The sequence below is a fragment of the Dipodomys merriami genome, unplaced genomic scaffold (assembly GCF_024711535.1).
Source record: "Dipodomys merriami isolate MVZ:Mamm:240054 unplaced genomic scaffold, mDipMer1.0.p SCAF_26, whole genome shotgun sequence".
NCBI lineage: Eukaryota > Metazoa > Chordata > Mammalia > Rodentia > Heteromyidae > Dipodomys > Dipodomys merriami.
The window spans coordinates 14,394,551-14,402,400 of record NW_027204048.1 but is presented as its reverse complement, the minus strand read 5'-3'; positions in this window follow the sequence as shown (position 1 = coordinate 14,402,400).

Here is a 7,850-nt window from a genome sequence, read left to right as displayed (position 1 = left end):
AATGACTTTTCTTATAGTACTGCCGGCTCTGTCACTTAACCTTGCTTTCCTCAGTGTCCACTGGCTTAATTGTATTTTCCCAGTAGATTTTATTCCCTGCCCTAAGCACTTAGCAAAGTGACTACACATTGCAGAAACTCAACAGCATTAGCTATTATTCAGCCGCATTTATGTTTATAATGAGATCTTGATAATTTCCTGACATTTGTAGAGAAATGTAAAGCACAGTGCACACGTGTTTAATTTCAACACACAGGTTGACTGTAAACATTCACACAGTGAGACCAAAGGAGGACATTCTTAGGAAGGGAGCACACAGGCTCATTAGCTATGTGCATCTGATCATGTAAAATGGAAATAAGAGGTTTTTGTTCTATTCCTTTTTATGGTTCCCCCACCCCTTGTGCTGTTTTGGACTTCTGTACTCTTTGTCTTGTATGTAAGTTTATCTGTTTTCCTGGGGGGCCGGGGAAGGAAAGCACAGAAATGGTGGGACACAGGGTGAACGAATGCAGCAGTGATACTCAGTAGACACTCTTTGGAAAATGAACTATACAGCTTGTGGAGGAGGAGGGTCAGGAGGGAAACTACTAGAAGAAAAGTAGAGAAGCAGTGATACAGTTCAAAAAGAAATGTACTCATTTCCTGACTTATTTAACCGTAACCCCTCTGTGCATCACCTTTACAAAAACAAAACACAAAACCAAAAATCAAACAGGATTTAGAAAGCTCTGTTCTGGCCTTCCTCGAGCCACACTTTTTTTTCCTTACAAGGTGAGGATTTCCAGATACAGAAAAGACATGCTTCTCTGTATCCTGGGAACTATTGTCCAATCTGTCCAATCGACCTTCCTCTGCCTCCTTCCTGGGGTAGACCACAGGTCCAGAGTATTGTCTTGGAATAGCTCTTTGGAGTGTGGTGGCTCAGCTTGCAAGCACCAGCGCCCATAGCCTCTCTGCATGCTGGGCCTCCATGGTGGCACACAGCCTACCATGAGCAGTGAGGGAGGCTACTGGGACAAAGATGACATTTCTCACGTCACGTCACGGTCACCCTGTATGAAATCTAAGGAATCCAAACCCCGAATTCAAACCTGATGGTACCTACGGGAATAGCATGTGTGTGTTATTAGCGTCTGAGTTCTGCTTCTGCAGATTCACTCAACCTAAGGTGGGTGAAAGGCTTTTAAAATTGCCTAACCTGAATATTTACTGTCTTTCTTTTGTTCATATTCCTCAAGGTGTTCACATGGTATATAATGTATAATGTAGTATATATAATATATACTATAGGAAGCATTGTGAGGAATCTAGAAATGATTTAGAAGATACAGGAGGGTGTGTGTTGGTTATGTTAATGAGCAAATATTGCACCACTTTTGGCAAGGATTTTGAGCATGCTTAGATCTTGTTATTTCAGGACATCCTGGAGCTGATTCCTCAGGAATACAGAGTGGTATATCTGGGAGTACAGGACTTACCAAATTTATAAACCTAGTTTGTCACTTTTCTATAGTTAGACTTTCTCTTCTCTCCCAAGCCCTGCCTATGTACTAGACTAAAAGACTGACAAAATTAACACTTCTCTCCTTGATAGATTAAGAGTACAGATTAATTGCGGTGATCATAACACATGTCCTGTTTTCTCTATTGGTAATCAATAGGCGGGCACTCAATAATTATCACACCATTTATTTGTTCAAACTGCGTTTATTAGGTACTTAGAAAGCATCCAGTGTGATGCTCAATTCTTGATCTCCTGAGAGTTTAATCTTAGAGACATAGGCAAATTATTGCCTACAAGCAATGCCAAAAACAAAACAAAGATGCAGGGATCTGCTACACCAACAGAGCAGAACAGTGCTTCAGGAACATCCCCCGCACAGGTGAGAGTCATTGAGCTCATCAACTTACTTTCAACAGGCTTCTATTGGCCCATGATTTTAGAGGCTTCAGCTACGATTGACTTTTGGGCCTGTGCCGAGTCAGCATATCCTCGTGGGAACACTTGGAGCACAAAACCACTCATCTTATGACCAGGGTGCAAAGAGAGGAAGAGGAAGAAATCACTGACACCCCACCACCCCCTTTGAAGACATGCCACCAGTGACTCAAGGCTCCCCACTAGACACCGCCCCTAAAGGGTTCAAAACCTCCCAGTAGTACCCCCTTTTCAAAACAAGCCTTTGACATAGGACCTGGGCTTTTATAGGATACAAGATCTAAACCACAGCAGTAAGAGTAGCTGGAAAGAATCTCCAATTGCAGGTTGGAACACGAGCATTCCAGATGGTGAGATTGTCAGGAGTAAGGGTGTTGGGGGCAAAAATGAGCTCCATAGCCCACGTACAGAGAGAGCATGGTGCTTCTCTAGTTTGGTATGAAATCAAGTAAGCCAGGGCAATACTACTTACATTTGTATTAACAAGGAGCTTATGTTGTTTTTCCCTGAGGGAAACTCCTTGATTGGTCCTTTAAGCTTTGTTATGGACAATGGATGATAAAGTGATGTAGGAATAGTGGATGATTAAAAACCAAGAGTCAAAGTAGGGACATTAGTAGAAGGCTTACACAGAAAGACTAGGCAAGAAGTGGCAAGAAAGATGTCAGAGCTCATACAGTAGCAGAGGTAGTCAGGTTGGGAAGTGACACAATTTTGTAGCAATAATCATAGTAGTCATAATAACAAATAGGCTTATTGATATATATCTCCAGATTCTGAATCAAGTCACAATCCAATAGGTAGCTTACATTGTATGTTTACAACAAAATCTAAGTTCCTTCCTTAGTATTTTGTTCAATTAATAAAAGTCAAGCTGGGTATCCCTGGCTCATACTTGTAATCCTAGCTACTCAGGAGGTAGAGATTGAGAAGATCACAGTTTGAGGCCAACCTGGAGGGAAAAAAAGTTCAGGAACTCCCGTCTCAACTGGGTGTGTTGGTGTGAGTCCCAGCTCTGGTGGGAATTATGAACAGGAAAGATTGTGGTCCATAGTGGTTCGGGCAAAAAGAAAGATCCTATCTGAAAAAATAACGAGAATAAAATAAATGGCTGATGACATGGCTGAAGAAAGTAGGGAGCTTGCTCACCAGGCGCACGGGTGAAAAACCCAGAAATGCCTCCTCCCCCAGATAGTTAAGCCTAAATAACTATGTTGTTTTCTCTTGTTTAATCCAATAATGATTGAGACTTTTCAGAGTGGTACTATGAGGTAATTCAGGGTGTTTTAGCTATGGAGAATGGCCATTTCCTCATTTTGCTGGCCATCCCACAGACTCAAGGCCTTGGTGTGAAGGTAGTGACCTAGTTAATGACTTAGGCTGGAGGAGTTTCAGTTCCATTGTGGATTCTTGACCGTATCACAGCCATGCATTGTACATAGCCTGCTGCCAGGGACTACTTTTATGTAACTTATCCACATCTGTTTGCTAAAAATAAAATTGTCTTAAAAATCTTTTTCCAATTCTGGTGCAGGGTGATATGTAAGGATCTAGCTTTAGTTTTCTATAAGTAGTTAACCAATTTTGCCAGCACCATTTACAGAAGAAGCTGTCTTTCTTCCATTCTATTTTTTTTAGCTCCCTTATCGAAGATTAGATGGCTATAGATCTGTAGGTTCATTTCTGGGTTTTCAATTCTATCCCATTGGTCCTGGGGTGTGTTCTTGTGCCAGTACCAAGCTGTTTTGATTACTATGGCTTTGTAGTAGAGTTTGAAATTTGGTATTGATATTCCTCCAGCACTATTCTTTCTGCTAAGGATCATTTTTGCTATTTAGGGTCTTTTATTGTTCCCTATGAATTTTTGGATTGCCTCTTCTATTTCCTTGAAGAATAAGGTTGGAATATTGATAGGTATCGCATTGAATTTGTAGATAGCTTTGGAAAGTATTGCCATTTTTCGTAATGTTGATTTTTCCAATCCAGGAGCATGGGAGTTTTTGCCACTTTCTAAGTTCTGTTTTGATTTCCTTTTTCAGGTTTTTAAAGTTTTCATCATAATGGTCCTTCACTTCTTTGGCTAAGTTAATTCCTAGGTATTTTATTTTTTGTGGGGCTATTACAAATGGAGTTGCTTGCCTGATTTCAGTCACACTTTTCTCATTGTTGGTATACAGAAAAGCCATTGATTTTTGAGGGTTAATTTTATATCCTGCTACTTTGCCAAAGTTTTGAATCACCTTGAGTAATTTGGGAGCGGAGTCCATGGGATTCTTTAAATACAAGATCATGTCATCTGCAAAGGGGGAAAGTTTTATTTCTTCTTTCCCTATTTGGATCCCCTTTATGTCTGCATCTTGTCTTATTGCTGTAGCTAGGCATTCTAATACTAGATTGAAGAGAAGTGGAGAGAGTGGGCATCCTTGTCTTGTTCCTGAGGTAAGAGGAAATGGCTTTAGTTTTTCACCATCGAGTATAATACTGGCTGTAGGTTTGTCATATACAGCCTTTATTGTATTGAGGAAGGTTTCATGGATTCCTAATTTTTCCAGAACCTTCATCATAAAGGGATGTTGGATCTTGTCAAATGCTTTTTCTGCATCTATTGAGATAACCATGTGGTTCTTATCCTTGCTCTTGTTGATGTGATCAATTATGTTAATTGATTTGCATATATTGAACCAGCTTTGCATCCCTGAACAGATGCTGGAGGGGATGTGGACAGAAGGGAACCTTATTGCATTGTTGGTGGGAGTGTAAACTTGTTCAACCACTTTGGAAAACAGTATGGAGGTTCCTCAAAAGACTCCACATAGAGCTCCCCTATGACCCAGCATCCCACTTTTGGGCATTTACCCAAATGATCACAAACAAGACCACACTAAAGCTACCAGCACAACTATACTTATTGCAGCATTATTTACCAAAGCTAAGATATGGAACCAACCCAGATGCCCCTCAGTAGATGAATGGATCAAGAAAATGTGGTGTATATACACAATGGAATTATATGCCTCCATCAGAAAGAATGACATTGCCCCATTTGTTAGGAAATGGAAAGACTTGAAAAAAATTATATTAAGTGAAGTAAGCCAGGCCTAAAGAAACAATAGGTCCCATGTTTTCCCTTATTTGCAATAACTAGTATATGTCTGAGTCAAGCAGAAAAGGTCAGATAAGTTGATGTTAGGGGAATGAACCCTAAGATAAATATTCAAACGTTTTTCTTTTCTTTCATGCAATTGTTTCTAACATATTTATAAGATGATTTCTATGTTGCTTTGTATGTTCCTCCCCCACAGTATAACCCATGCTTTCACTGTATTTGATGTTGGTGTACTTTGTGGAGGGTAAGGGAAAAAACAAATTGTTTAACTAGGGATACAGGTGGACCCATTGCAACAATGGGATGTACAAGTTGTTATGTCGAAAAACGAACTGTACAACTTTGGTGGGCAGTGGAGGGAGGATTGGGTGGGGGGAAGGGGAGAGTATGGGAAAGGATGGGAAGGGAAACAAAGAGGAGGCAACAATGCTTGATAAGAAATGTACTCATTATCTTGCCCCTGTAATTGTACCTCCTCTGTAAGGTATTCTCACAATAATAAAAAAAAGGATATAGCTGTAATAAACCAGGGGGTTTCCTAGAATGAATGAAAGAAAGAAAGAAAGAAAGAAAGAAAGAAAGAAAGAAAGAAAGAAAGAAAGAAAGAAAGAAAGAAAGAAAGTAATGTACTCATTACCTTGCTCATGTAACTGTAACCCCATTGTACAGTATTTTCACAATAAAAAAACTTAATTAAAAAAATCTTTTTCCAAGAGGAATGGCATGTGTGAGTAATCCTGAGTTTCTTGGCCCACTGTGCTTTGAACATCATTGCTACATGTCTAATGAAATTAACAACCCAAAAGGAGGAAGCCCTGTAAGTGAGATTTGTGCCTTACATATCTAAAAATCAATATTAGTCTGCATCAAGTCCAAATTAGTCTTTCCTAAAGCTTTGATTTTAAAGTGAAATCACATTACTCGGTGTTTCTATCATTTCTACATTTGTACAAAACGAGTTTAGATTTCACAGCATGGCCAATCAATAATAAGTGATAATATGTTCCATCATAGAATTATAATGTAGTGCATAAAATATTATTTATATACAGATTTTCATCGCACGTGATTTTTCATCTAGCCAACTGAAGTAGTTGACTAGATGCAGTTAAAATGTTGACTATAGTGAAAGCAAGTAGCAGAGGGACAGGATGTAAGGTTGTAATGACTTTGCTTTTCCTTGTTATTATATAAGTTTTAAATAGAAAGGTATGAAATCAGGTGATTTGAGGCTCAAAGTCTATCTGAAAGCTATTACACTTAAAGGAAGCAATGTATTACAAATATTAACTTAAAACCTTTCAAAGAAGGGATAATTGTGTGGTATTTCCCCCTCTATTTGCATTTCTCTGGGAAAGCGAAGTAATTCAGAGTATTTTAAGAGCTTTTTATGTCTTTGGAAAGACACAGAGCTAATGATCAAGTAAAAATATAAAGCATAAGCTACATCACAGGAAATTTCAGTAAAAATATGTGACATCTTATTAGGAGACAAAAGAATTCACTTAAATTTTATCATTGGCATGAGCTCAGATACTACTTTTCAGCAGAGTAAACCTAAAATAGGACTATAAACTATTTTATTTTGTTTTGATTTCCTAAAATATCGCTATTTTCTTATTTCCTCCTCCCAAATTCTATTATTTCCCTTACCATTACAATTCATTTTTTTCCAAAAAGTTTTCACAAAAATAACCCCAATTTTTTTTTTAAATTCCGATCTTTGTTCCACAGAGGAGAAGATACATTTGTTGTTGTATTCCACAGGCTGCCCTAATTAATTCCATTTTCTAAGTACAATAAAATTTAACCTAAGTTGGCAAAGCAGTCTTTGAGAATTCCAATGCATGAAGAACCTGTCATGCGGATATAAATTAATTTCAATAATCAACATACTTAAGAATAACAAATACTGTAATTATCAATTAATTAATAAGCAGCAGAAAGGCTCTTGATACATGGCTGAGGCTGAGAAATGCATAGTATGTTACTGACTCAAGGAATTGGAATAGTGTGCTGCATTTTCCACTTGCTTCTATTGAATCCCTGGTCTAACATGGTCATATACAGCTTTGGAATTCTGCAGCCTGTCATATTTGGTCTCCAGCTGTATTTCAGTTCAGCTGGTCCTAGGTCAGCCTCTTAGAACAAGGTTGGCAGATTTTCAAGCATGTTAGTCAAAAATGACTGTTGAGGTGTACTACGGAGGTTGTGTGGTATTTTAGGGAACACCAAAAAAATCACTTCTTAAGTACACCTGAATACTCTTGGCAACTTTCACAGGGTTTCATTAATTTATGCCTCCCACATAGCTATGTTATAGATCATCATGCTCAACTTATTGGTTGAGATAGAGTTTCTGCCCAGGCTGGCCTAGAATCACAATCTTCCCAATTTCTGCCTCCTATGTAGCTGTGATGATAGGCGCACACCATCAAGTCCAATGTTTACTGATTAAAGTTCTAGAGTTCGAAATGCATGGAAGTTTTAAGGCTCCATTAACAAGTAGATGGGCCTTAAAGGATAGAATTTTATCATATCAAATTTTATGTTGATGATATTTAATCATGGAAACTACAAAAATTTAACTACTAAGTTAAAAATTCATTTTTGGAGGAATAAGGATTTGAAAAATGAGACTTGGAAATATATTGGAGAAAGAAGAGTACACTTCATTTGAAGACTCCACAAAATAAAGCAGGAAGATACTATAACCTGGTTTGATTTTGACCTTCTGTCCTAACAATGTGTCGAGAACTTACATCATTGTGTGACAGTCGAATGAGGGAGAGAAAATGATTA